The 13,540-nt window shown below is 46.3% G+C and overlaps 1 protein-coding gene across 3 annotated transcripts in view; it reads right to left on the bottom strand.

The window, feature by feature from the left end:
- LOC118225433 (F-box-like/WD repeat-containing protein TBL1XR1) overlaps positions 1-13,296 on the bottom strand; it is a 43,462-nt gene extending 30,166 nt beyond the window's left edge. For 2 of the 3 annotated variants that reach the window (XM_035413821.1, XM_035413823.1), the window contains exon 1: positions 13,015-13,296. The gene's annotated coding sequence lies outside the window, so the exon portion shown is untranslated. The remainder of the gene's footprint in view (positions 1-13,014) is intronic. The other variant, XM_035413824.1, reaches the window with a different exon arrangement.
- Positions 13,297-13,540: the final 244 nt, after the last annotated feature.

Below are 13,540 nucleotides of genomic sequence, written 5' to 3'. Positions count from 1 at the left end.
TCAGTTTTTACACACCGCTTCTTTCTGACTAATCCGCACATCCACACACTCCCACATTCAGATGACTCCTGCTGCCAGATAACAACCTGCTGATGGGCTGCTCACACACTGACATCACATGCGAGCCCTGTGATATCACATGCTAGCTCTGTAAAATCACATGGTAGCTCTGTGAAATCACATGCAAGCTCTGTGACATCACATGCTAGCTCTCTGACATCACATGCTAGCTCTGTGACATCACATGGTAGCTCTGTGACATCGCATGGCAGCTCTGTGACATCACATGCTAGCTCTGTGAAATCACATGGTAGCTCTGTGACATCACATGCCAGCCAGCAGCATCAGAACTCTTGAATTTTGTTTGCAAAAAACTCATTTGATTTGACTCCAATAAAACATGCCATACTAAAGACATCACCAAATTAGAAAGTAAACCAAAATCCATATAGTATAAAGCATCCTTTAAACGTCACCTCTTCACGCATATTTACATAAATCAACTAAATATCTACCATAGCAAGCACAAAGCCACGACAAGAACATGCTGATTGGCACTACAGCAATCAAAGAGGCTTCTTGTTGCATATATTTCCTGTTGCATATATTTAAAAAACTTGCGCACTCAAATACACACTTAAGAACATTTGATAAATGTTTTAAAGAAATGCACACATCCGCCCAACCAGGCTAACACCGCAACCGCTAGGGCCTTCAACATCAACATCAGCAGCAGAAACCAGAACGTAAACACAGCTTACACACAGCCCAACTCAACCCTGAGTTCTTACACACAACCTGCTCTACACACAGCCCAACTCAAGCCTGAGTTCTTACACACGACCTGCTCTACACACAGCCCAACTCAAGCCTGAGTTCTTACACACGACCTGCTCTACACACAGCCCAACTCAAGCCTGAGTTCTTCAGCTCAGCATCACAGCATTAAGCATTTCGCATAAACGTTTTACAGATATCTGCACTGCTATTCAAGTTAATGCAATTTATAATGCTTAAGAAACAGCCACAAAAAACCTGGGATATTGAAATAGGAGAAGGGCCATACTGTCACCTTATGGATAGATAACAGCGGAGGTCCACCAATCATGTAGAACATTGCGAACAACCGGTAGAACAACGCAGACAGTGATTGGATGCATTCTAGTGATTATCTGGCAATTCTCTGTGGGATCCCAGAAGCCAGAATGTTTTCACCAATCATAGTTGGCATTGTTCTGTTGGCTGTTAGCAATGTAGCCCATGATTGGTGGAGCTGTGTGGGTCTTATGCTGTTTTATTATCCCTGCAGAAGCACAGCACTGTGGAAGCAGATTCTGCTAAAGCTGTTGAAATGCCTTTTTAAGAAGTGCAGACGGAATCTATTTTTCCAAACCGCAGACATCACTGCACTTGGAGGCCTACTTTCACTGGATGCGATTCAGCAAACGGCTCCAAAAATAAATTCAGAAAAGTTGCAGCATCATACGACAGAACACGCTGCCCTATTTAAAACAGTAACTTCACTGCTGTGGACTCTTTTGTTCTTAAAAATGATCCCTAATGCCCCCACTTGCACCATGATTTAATATTAGATCTGCAGGAATGGAAGGAGCCCTCAGAGCCAGCTTCCTCAGATGAAGAGGGACAGCACAGTGGGCGCTGAGCCTGTGCTGCTCCAGCTGTCACTGAATCACACAGCTGCCACAGTAACTGGCCACAGTGTCACCCTGTGCCACAGAAAGCAGTACTTTCAGCATGAGAAACACGACTACTCTTACTGCTAATCACACTCATAACAGCCAAACCCCCCCCCCCCCCCCCACACACACACACCCCCCACAGAGAACCACATGCAGATGTCCGAAGGAGAGACAGCGTGTGTCATAATTCCCCCCAGACAGACCGCTGTGAAACCCAGCAGGCTGTACGCTTGCACGCACTCCCCCCCCCCCCCTCCAGGGCTGTGGTGCCGCCTACAGAAGTGCCCAGAGTGTTCAGTACAGGCAGCCCCCACCCACTAAGAGCAGCGCCCTCAGTCCAGTGAGCCCACACACACTTCCAGCAGTGTCAGAACCATGAAACAGCATGTGCAGCCTCAACCAGCCCTGTTTACTGTGCAGGCAGCAGTAGAAATGAGCTTCTGAAAAGGGCCTTACAGGTATGATCCATTATGATGATATTCTCCAGCTTTACTCCACTGGGCTGTGTGCGTGTACTGGGCTCCCACACGCTCAGCAGAGAGGAGCTGGTCCTCTGGCCCTGGTGCATAAGGGCCAGACCGGGCTGCAGTCCACAGCACACATTAATCACAGCAGTACTGCCCACTACACTCCGCTGCAGTCAAATCTGACATCCTCACCCCCTGGCCAAGCACACACACTGCTTCTCTAAGCAGAAAGGATCAATACGATCTCCGCTGATCCTTAACTGGAGCTTGGGCCAGAAGACCTGGCCAGTAAAGGATTCATCTGTCAGGACCAATAACATGTCAGAAAAAGTGCATGGAAATATCTGGCAGCAAGTCTGCATACTTTACACAGAAAAACAACCATGAAAAAGTACCCAAGCACATTCATACAGAGGACATTTTATTCAGCATGTGGCAAGACTGCTATGTAGGCTACTCAGGGTCTAAAGTCGTAGTTTTTTTAACCATTTGCGCAGCTGGACAAGAAATCAACTTGCACAGTCTCGGCAATAACATTTAGCTTATTTATTGTCTGATTCTGGTATAATCAGACACTGGAGAAAATGTTACTCATTACAATGAGCATTAGAAGATGATTGATCTTGGCTTCAGGATCTTGGTAGGCCTGGCACTACTTAGGCCGGGAGCTACTTAGGTGTAAAAATAATTAGGACTGACACTACTTAGACCGGGTACTAATTAGGCCTAACACTACTTAAGCTGGGCCCTACTTAGTACAGGTACTATTTAGTCCGGACACTACTTAGTTCTAACATTGCTTAGGCCTGGTACTACTTAGGCATGGCACTACTTAGTCTGGGCACTACTTAGTCTGGGCACTACTGAATAAGCCTGTAGCTGTCAGAAGGTTTGAGAGCTCCATCCGGCAGCCCTGTATTAAACAGCACAGGACCCGCCTCTTTAGCAGAGAGAAAAGCCTCCCATACCTGCAAGCTGGCACACACTTCCCTCAGGCCCTGCTCATACAGAGCAATCATGAGCCTTCAGCAGGCCAGGCTGATCCTGCATAGCCCTGTCCCTGCTTCTGTTCACTCAAAACAATGACTAAAAATTTTAACTATTATGCACTCCTGATGTCTGAAAAATTAATTAGACCACAATGCATTTTACAACAATGCTGCAATGCTGCAGCGAGCAAGTCATCACCCAGAAAAAAGACACAAAGATACAGAAATAATTCAGCTGCACAATGACATAATTTATTCAGCGAAAGCCATCATCTGAAGGCTGTTTTTTTGGGCTGTTCTGTGTGTACTCAGCGGAACAGAGACCATCTGGCACAGCACCGGGTCCAGCTCCGTTTCAGACGGGCAGCCGTTGCCATGGTGAGTGCGGATAATGACAGAGCTGCGTGAGAATGTGCCGGCATAGCTCCAGCTTTGTCCCGTTTTTCCAAAAACAAACAAGAGGCAGGATTACGGAATTCCCAGCGCTGACCTCTTATTCCCGAGGCGGGAAGAGTCACACGCTCACCAGGCAGGCCAATCGCATTCCTCCCCAAAAGCAAAGGGAGCTCCTCAGTAAAAGCCCACAGCCATGTGACAGGCTGCATGATTAGTGAGTGAATGTCATCGGCTTGGACTTCACACCTCTGACACGATTTCTCAAAGCTCTGACTGAGCAAATTCCTAAACACATCTTCCTGTGGCATGGATCTCCTGGACTTCAGCCACTGTTTAAAATATCTGTAATAAATATCTATACAACCCCAAAATAAGGGGGATTATGAATTATGATCAGAAGATTAATGAATGTGCTGACAGCGCTCACCCTGACAGACTGATTAAGTATGTACAGTAATACACTTCTCCAGAGCCATTACCCTCACTGCCTAAAGTCTACAGCTCTTCCGTGCTCCAGAACCTCCAACAGATCAGGGGCACCCATAGCAAAGGCTAATAACCCTAATGCCCCCCAGTCCCCTAACAACCCGGGTTTCACCCTGAACCAACCAAGCCATACCAATTCTCTCACACAGTTGAATGTAGATTTGTACACCAGCCAAGCCTTAACTTCTACAGTGAGCGGATTCAGTGAGAGTCTGAATGCAGGTCCTTTATTACTCCTAAATAACGGCTGCCCTCCGAATGACGGCACATTTCCCGCGTTTGCGTCTCGCAGGCGCGTAGCAGCAGTGATCAGGGCGGCTCACTCTGCCTGCTAATCATGTTCTGCCTCATCGTTAGCGGCCCGTGTCGGGTGTGCTAATGTCTCCCCAGCAGGCCCGTCTCCTCTGCGGCTCTGTGTAGAGCGCTCCAGGTTCCCTCAGATTAGTCTCACATTTCACACTCAGCGCGGCGTCTACCCGCCAGTCCACCCCCCCCCCCCCCCCCCCCCCCCCACCCGCCCGCTAATGAAGCCGAACGACAGGAAGTGGATAAGATAGGGTCATCGGACGGGCACGCTCCATCACTCAGCAGGAAGTGAGCATTTCTTCACATGCGTCTCAAACGAGCCCTTCAGCCTCCATGGCAGCTACATTACCTATGGCCTTCACAGAACACTTCCCCTGTGAAAGAGCCAGTCAGGGCCTTCACAGAACACTTCCCCTGTGAAAGAGACAGTCAGGGCCTTCACAGAACACTTCCCCTGTGAAAGAGCCAGTCAGGGCCTTCACAGAACACTTCCCCTGTGAAAGAGCCAGTCAGGGCCTTCACAGAACACTTCCCCTGTGAAAGAGCCAGTCAGGGCCTTCACAGCACACTTCCCCTGTGAAAGAGCCAGTCAGGGCCTTCACAGAACACTTCCCCTGTGAAAGAGACAGTCATGCGTCTTCGCTTAAACACGCAAGTGAGGCGGGACAGAGCATTCAGAGCGGCCCCCCTCGCCAAATTTACCCCCTTCTGCTACCATACCAATCACACAAATAACTTCAAACATTAGCCAAATCTCTGCAGAATGACTGCCAGGACCCATTTATAAAACTGACCAGCTTAACCATGCAGCTGCAAAGCAAATTCTGAGAATCATCGAGGTAACACCTTATGATGATATTATAATTAGAACTGGACCAGACAGCCAGTTCCCCACTGTTACAGTGAGATAAGGGGCTGTTTAAAGCGCATCTCAGCCTTCCTCCTGCCACTGATCACACACCCTTAACCTGGCAGTGGAAAAATAAATCTGCCTCCTGCAAACATCAGGCTTGCTGGAGCTCAGGCCAGTGGGTTTCACTACATTTCCCAGGAGTCCTCATAACAGTGCAGCAACCAGACCATCAGGGGGAGCATTACGGATCGTGTGGGGATGTTGTCATTAAGATCGGCATCTCCCTCATTCAGCCCCATATTCAGCACTGCCAGTCATTCACCTGAGTACTGTGCCCATGAGGGACAGCACAGTCATGCCTGACTCACCAATAACACCACTTTTAATTGGCTACAGTAGCACGATACCTGGGTCTGTGCAGATATCACCTGCATACTCTTCCCTTTGCATTAGCATTACCATTAACCTCCTGCCCAGCTGTTGGTAATGGGGAAGACCTGCAGTGGGATGTTTGGATATGAAATAGCAGCTGGATTGTTGAGCCCGTTTGAGTTTTCCCCCTCAGCATTCTCTCCCTCCCCTGGCCAATGGTCTGACACCGGGACAGCCTAGGGACCCACACAGGGACCCACACAGGGACAGACACAGGGACCCACACAGGGACCAGCAGGGACCCACACAGGGACAGACACAGGGCCCCACATAGGGACAGACACAGGGACAGACATAGGGACCCACACAGGGACAGACACGGGGACCCACACAGGGACAGACACAGGGACAGACACAGGGACCCACACAGAGACCCACATAGGCACTTGCAGGAACCTGCACAGGGACCAGCAGGGCGGAGCAGAGCGCTGTGGCCAAACCGTTAGCTCAGCTAGCTTCATTCCACCATTAAACCCCCACTGAGCTGCAGAGCTGGCGGTCAGCCTGTGGGCACTGTTCTCCCCCCGCGGGGCTAAAGTAAAAAGCCAGCGGGTTCAGCACGATTTCTCCAAGTACACATGGAACAGCGCGGCAGTAATCAGGACATACACACAATGTGGGGAAAGGAAAAAGCAACAGAACTGCTCTGTTACAGAGGATGTTTATCTGCCAGAGAACGGTGGTGAATTTCTCTGTGAAGCAGCAGCCATGATAGAAAAATAGCCTGTGGAGAGCAGGCAGACTCACTCAGGTTAAGCATCAGTAATCCTAACAACAAAAAAAAAGAGCTTCTTTCAAAAACTGGCTAATTTTAGAACCGGCACAGAACATTTGCCAATAATGTGCCAATTTTCTTATTATTTAGTCCACAATGACGGAGGAAAAATCATATGATGTAATCCACAACAAAGGACATTTTGCTTCTTTATATAGACAAAAATGAGATTGGCAGGAGGCTGACTAATGCCCCATTTTAACGATTTGGAAGGTTTCACTGCGAGAGCCAGTTACTCCATTTAAGGCAGAGCAGACTGTGAAGCTCTATCTGTATGGCTTTCTGCTTTCACTGCTTCAATGCCAAAATGACTGAAGCTTGTCTGAAGCATGATTCTAAACAGCACAGGGAGATTCTGAAGCTGGTCTGAAGCATATTTTAAACAGTGCAGGAAGGTTCTGAAGCTGATCTGAAGCACGCTCCCAGCCTGTGAATCAGGGCTGCAGCAGGGAAGCTGGGAGAAGCAGGACAGCAGCCTGCTCAGGTGCGCTCTCACCTGGGCGGTGGATCAGGGCTAACCCTATAAATTACAGCGACAGTGTTCACTTCCTGCTGGGGGCTCGTCTGTGTCTCAGACAGAAGCCCCCCCCCCCCCCCCTCCCCAGTTCAGCAGCCTGTGAGCGGTTTACACCTCCGCACACCCAGGAAGTGAGCTTCACAGGTACACTAATACGGGACTGATATGTGAAAACCATGCCTTTTCCTACAGATGCGATAAATGAGCCTCTACAGGCCTACAAGCCAGAACTGGTCATTTGCACCTGAAAGCCATTCAGCTACTTTCTCTTTACCCCAGAACCTGGGCTCACAAAGGCTCCTCCCCAATCCTTCATCTTTTCATGCCACGGCTGAGTATCTGCAATGCTGAGTATTTATTTTGGGAATTGAGAAATTCTGCTTTGTAGGCCTGTAAAATACTTAGCTGAAAAATGCATGTTTTAAACCTATTAGCTGGACCTCTGTTATAGAGAGTTCTGACTGAGATCAGTCTGGCTTCCTCACGTGTACATTGAGCTACTCTACACCCCCCACACCCCACCCCCCGCCCGCCACCCACTGCTCCCCTCCCCCACACCAGCCTCCCCTCCCCTCCCCCACCCAGCAGCAGACTCTCAGACAGCACAGTGAACAGAGGAAGGGATTTCCCTGAACATGCCCAGGCCCAGCCAGGGACACAGGAGCTTTCACAGGAACCGGGCATTTCCACACACACTCATTTCTGTGAGCCTGAGAACACCACACTGACTCCGACACTTTAAAAAAAATACATCAGAACAAAGGACCAAATAACATGAGACACGACCATAAGCCTACAACATCATCATGAATACCAAGCATACAATTAATCAACTTTTTATTCTCTCGTCAAAAACCAAATGACAATCATGACAAAACTAGCCTCTCAAAATACTTGCATTACGCCATTTTCATATCTATCAAACATGGAATGCAATACATGTATATAAAAATAGAATATCTAGCACAGAATAGAATATACAGAACACATGGCTGTGGAGTCACAGTGTCATTCAGACTGGAGTCAGTGTTATTCAGACTGGAGTCACAGTGCCATTCAGACTGGAGTCACAGTGTCATTCAGACTGGAGTCAGTGTCATTCAGACTGGAGTCACAGTGTCATTCAGACTGGAGTCAGTGTCATTCAGACTGGAGTCACAGTGTTATTCAGACTGGCCCATGCGTTCGGTTATGCAGTATAAGCAGTTGCATCTCATCTTTCTACTGGTACTGAAATTATTTCAGTCATCATCCTAAAGAGATAAGGGATTTTGCTGACACACTTAAAAATCTAGCAAGAGCACTTCCAAAAGTCTTAGAAAACGTGGACATCACAGCCTTAAATGCTACCAATCAAATCACATAATGCACGTAGCATAACACAGCTACATTAAACAAGCAGTATTTCCACTTGGCTAGTCATCATCGATGATCAAACCAGCCTCCAAGTAGGAGGAGTACCAAGGCAACGCGTCCTCTGGGCCCAACCCTACGGTGTGACCATCATTATCCTGGCACTGGACAGTGTGCCTGGTTCAGAAATAAAACATCTCCAGCCAGCACAAGAGGAATGAACCATCGCACAAAGGCAAACGGTCCAATATGCTCACTCACAGCCCAGTATGACCACATTAAGCACCTATTATGATGTCCATTATTTCAGTGCTCCTCAGTGCTCTCATCATCCATTTAAACTTGAGTAGCCGTAGCCAATGAAACAGCTCTCTAAAATACCAGCATGTCAGCTGGAAAAAATGTGATGGAAGAATGAAGACTCTGCCCGTTTCTTATCATTTCAAACATACCGACTCATGATGAAAACAAAACTCTAATATAATACTTACAGTCAACCAGTAACACTGAAGGAGCTCAGTCAGTCAGTCAGTAACACTGAAGGAGCTCAGTCAGTCAGTCAGTCAGTAACACTGAAGGAGCTCAGTCAGTCAGTCAGCCAGTAACACTGAAGGAGCTCAGTCAGTCACTCAGCCAGTAACACTGAAGGAGCTCAGTCAGTCAGTCAGTCAGTCAGTAACACTGAAGGAGCTCAGTTAGCCAGTCAGTCAGTAACACTGAAGGAGCTCAGTCAGTCAGTAACACTGAAGGAGCTCAGTCAGTCAGTCAGCCAGTAATACTGAAGGAGCTCAGTCAGCCAATAACACTGAAGGAGCTCAGTCAGCCAATAACACTGAAGGAGCTCAGTCAGTCAGTAACACTGAAGGAGCTCAGTCAGTCAGTAACACTGAAGGAGCTCAGTCAGTCAGTCAGTAACACTGAAGGAGCTCAGTCAGTCAGTCAGCCAATAACCCTGAAGGAGCTCAGTCAGCCTATAACACTGAAGGAGCTCAGTCAGTCAGTAACACTGAAGGAGCTCAGTCAGTCAGTCAACCAGCAACACTGAAGGAGCTCAGTCAGTCAGTCAGCCAATAACACTGAAGGAGCTCAGTCAGTCAGTCACAAGCTGGAGAGAGCCAGCCATACACTAGCAAGAAGACATGGCTGCACTGCCAACATTATTAAGCTATTCATCATCCACAATGTTTAAATTGTGCAGAAAAGAAAAGCAATGATGACGGAGCCAAGGCAGGCTCAAACTTGAACATGTTAACCTTTCAACCGCTATACAGCTACTGGATATAAACATGGTACAGGCTTCCACCAATCTGGTCTCCAAGCAACCACATAACAGGGTGCATCAGCTGCGATAACCATTGATGGAGTGCCTGATGTTGCTTGATTGGGAACACCGAGCACACCTACATGCTATTGGCTGCCTACAGCCTTTCAACAGGCGCTAACGTTTAGCTTAGCTCACCACACAGGACACAAGTCTCCTCTATATTAGACTGAAAGCAAAGACCATCACAACCACCCTCCCTCTCCATGTATCTAGTCCTGTCCCAGAGAGTGAATGTAGGGTCTGTCCAGGGAGAAAGGGCATGTACACAAGCACACGATGTCCATGAAAAGTTCCTCGATTTATCTCCTATTTTTTCTGTCTGACTCTAGTGTATCAACAACACCTCCCCAAAACCACATTTAAATGCAGAAGCGGTAAACAGCAGCGATAGCAGCTGAAGCGTGACTTCCGGTAGTAACATTCGGTGTTGAGAAAGAACACTGTGCCCTTGCTGCGCTGTTTACGCCATTTGTGACTTCAGGGCTCCTCAGAGGGATTTTAATCATATCCACACCTTTCTTCTATATTAAGAGGTGCTAACCTAGTCTGTCTCTGCCAGTTCCTGCATAATGGCAGATACATTTCAGTTTGCTGTAATAATATCACCCTTCTCCTTACAAGCAGCCAGAGCGAGTGGTGCAGTCTGCTGGCATACGTAGAGTGCCCACATCACACACGGTTTAGAGGCCAGATCATGGTCCAGTCTCAGCACGTTCGCTTCAAACGGACAGGCCAGTCTGCCACTCCATAACATTATACAACACAGGTAGGATAGATACGCTGGTATGGAAGGTTGTATCTTCTTAGCACAGATGATCTTACTGTACTACACTGCTGCACTGTCCTAAGTAATAACGTCCCCAGCAGCCTGGCTACTAGACTCCTACAGGCCCAAAATGGACAGTGGAAAATCTAAAGGCATGACGACACTTTGGTACACACAAACTAAAAGAAAGCACTTATTCAGTATGACTGCCTTGGTACTTCACCAAAATTTGAGTAATAAATTTAAGCAAACTCTTTCCCAACTCTTACACAATGGGCCTCAATTCAAGGACACAAATGCACTAAGCAAACATGAGAGAAAGCACTAGAGAAGATCAAAACGAATTCAAGCAGCACAAACACAAAGAATACTGGGACTGTGTTCAAGAAGAGGGGAAGGTGTGCGCTGGCCAATCAGAAAGCTGCACATGGCCCCTTTAAATAAGTGGATAATTTAGGGTGCTTTCTGACCTGTTTTTGCACCAGCATAATCAGACTGAATATGCTGTGTTTATTGCAGCAGCTACTGAACTACCGATAATGCCCAATAATCTGTAATTATGGTCTGCAAGAAACTGTAAAGGTGTAGAATGCTAAATAACTGCGAAGTGCCACTGCTATGCAGCCAACTAGCTGTACAGCAGCGTGTGGCTAACCTTTTCCAACACATTCAATATCACTGACATTTCAATTACACTCATTTCAGACAATGGCAACATAACTAGAAAGTAAACTCAATCGTGGGGGAAAACTTCACCTACAGATAAATCCCAGACTGAAAACTAGATTAATCGAAATCATTATCACTGCTAAATAAATGGCCTAATTATAATACAGCACATTTTTTTAACAATACAATGCAACAACAGTGAGCCAGTTAGAGGACACAGGCACTGAAAAGAACAGAGGAAGCAGAAACAGGAGAGATGAGTGAGTAAACCTAACTAGCCTACAATACTGCAGACACTCTCAGAAACTCATTAACTAAGTTTGATTCCTCTGCATCTGAATATTACTAAGTCTCCCGAAACCAACATTTACAACAGAAACTAGTAAATATACTGAGAGAATATATATTTATTTTAAAGGGTGGGGGGTGGTAAGGCAAATTAAACAGGCGAATACACTGTGCCATTGATTTTAATGTCAAAGGCAGGAAATGTCAGAGGCTTTTCACTGCTCCCAGCACTGTTGCCACAACAGCAGAGAAGGTGAGAGGGTTCATGCGGGCTGGTAGCATAGCTGCCAGTTTAAAGACAGAAAGCGACAGCTTAAATCAGGCCTCCCCTCCCCCTTCCTACTACAAGCGCTGGAATTACATAACCACTCCCACTGCAATTTGACAGTGTGAGGAACACCAAAATCAATTATTTAGGACCAGGATTCAGTTACTCTACTGAGGAAATGGTAATCAAGCCCCACTTCCGACAAACAAATTAAAGCTTCCAAAATAAAAGTCATGAAATTGCCAAGACGTGTGTTATCGTTGACCATTTTGATATGCACATTTAGCAAAGTAGTGACAGGCCAGTCAAAATAAATCCTTGTGTATATTTGGGTTTGTGTGCACTGCATAACAACTTCCTGTTTACCAAAGTCAACATCAGAAGCCATTTCATCTAGTGGCCACTGGCCAGTCTCTACCCACCACCACACACACATAACCTGACCTCTTGAAATGCACATTATTTCAGTAATTATCATTATAATTTATGCAGCTGTTGTTATAAATAATCATTCTGTGGGCAACATGGCTCTTTAATACCAAACCCTAAAAAGCACAAAATTTTCTTTCTGTTTTTATTATAGTAGCTAGTTCACCTGGAGCAGACAGTTTTCCTGACTACGACTTTGTTTGGATGGCTAGTGTTAAATCCAAAGAAAACAACAGAAGTGGTGATTACACTGATAAATAAAGCTTTTAAAAAAACAGCTATTTACATATCATACATAATTAAAGTACATTGTGTATTATGTAGCTACCTTAGATTCATTTCCCCACACAGCCCGCCGTGTCAGTGTGAGTGGCAGGCAGTTCCCCTCCCCCACACGCAGCAGTTTACCTTCAAAATTCACACAAAACGGCACATACAACCCCCATAATACACACACTGAGTTTGCAATTTACCTCTCAACATTTATACTCTTAAAGTAGCGACTTTGCTACGTATTTGTTTTTAAATGCAGCTGGATAGCCTGCTAGCCTACTCGCTAGCTACTGCTGACTGACGGCTGCTTGCTTCAACATGCTTTCCTGATTCCTTGTGCCCTACCTAGCGACCTAGCTGTTATGTTATGGTAATATAGCACTCTGTAGCTACCCATAAACACAACTACCCCTCCCTGCACAGTTAGCAAATAAGTTGTGGTATTATTGTGCCGTTGCGAGAACATAAGTAAGTAACAGTTGAAATAGACTGAACTGCAGCTGGGTAGCTAGCTAGCGTTAGCTAGCTGCTGCATTCACAAAACACACACTGCCCATCCCCCACCTCCGAAACACAGATTCACCAAACACACGTATTATTGGCAATATCTTTACTGTATCACGCCACAAACACTCACATACGGCAATAAGGATTTTATGACAGATATTGTACATTTAAAATATCCCTAAAATGGTTCCTAAAAGGAAAGCGAACGGCTCTCACCGTTAATATCCAGATCACACAGGGCTGGTTTCTCTGCTGTGCAGTGTGGAGTTTCCTCTGATATATTTAAAAATGCGCTGCCAATAACGCGTTATAAACCTAGTTGACGATGGTGGTCTGGTAGTTAAATTCCCATGTAATCGTCGTGTTATGTGTATGTAGTCATTGCCCCTTTATAAAAGCTAAAAAATAAAGGTTTTAGGAGGGATTGAGGAACATTGTAAGGCTGTTTGCTCGTAGAGAAAGAGCCGAACGGTTGAGGAGCAGCCAACGGCTTCAGACACTCAAACACTGAGCTGACCTGCCAGGCGAAAATGGGGCCGGCCCGGCTGATTCTGCAGTTGTGTACACAATGTGCACGGGACACATCGTACATTAACCAGTCTGTTGCCTCCATTACTGAGTAAATTGTTTTGCCGAAAAAAACCCTCATGCTTTACAGTCAATTTGCAATAAAATAGAAAAATATAATCTAAACTTTCAATTAAATGAAAGAGGCAGTTGTCACAAATTCTCCCGTGACTGA

The sequence above is a fragment of the Anguilla anguilla genome, chromosome 4 (assembly GCF_013347855.1).
Source record: "Anguilla anguilla isolate fAngAng1 chromosome 4, fAngAng1.pri, whole genome shotgun sequence".
In the NCBI taxonomy this organism is placed as follows: Eukaryota; Metazoa; Chordata; class Actinopteri; order Anguilliformes; family Anguillidae; genus Anguilla; species Anguilla anguilla.
This window is presented reverse-complemented; position numbering and strand designations above follow the sequence as displayed.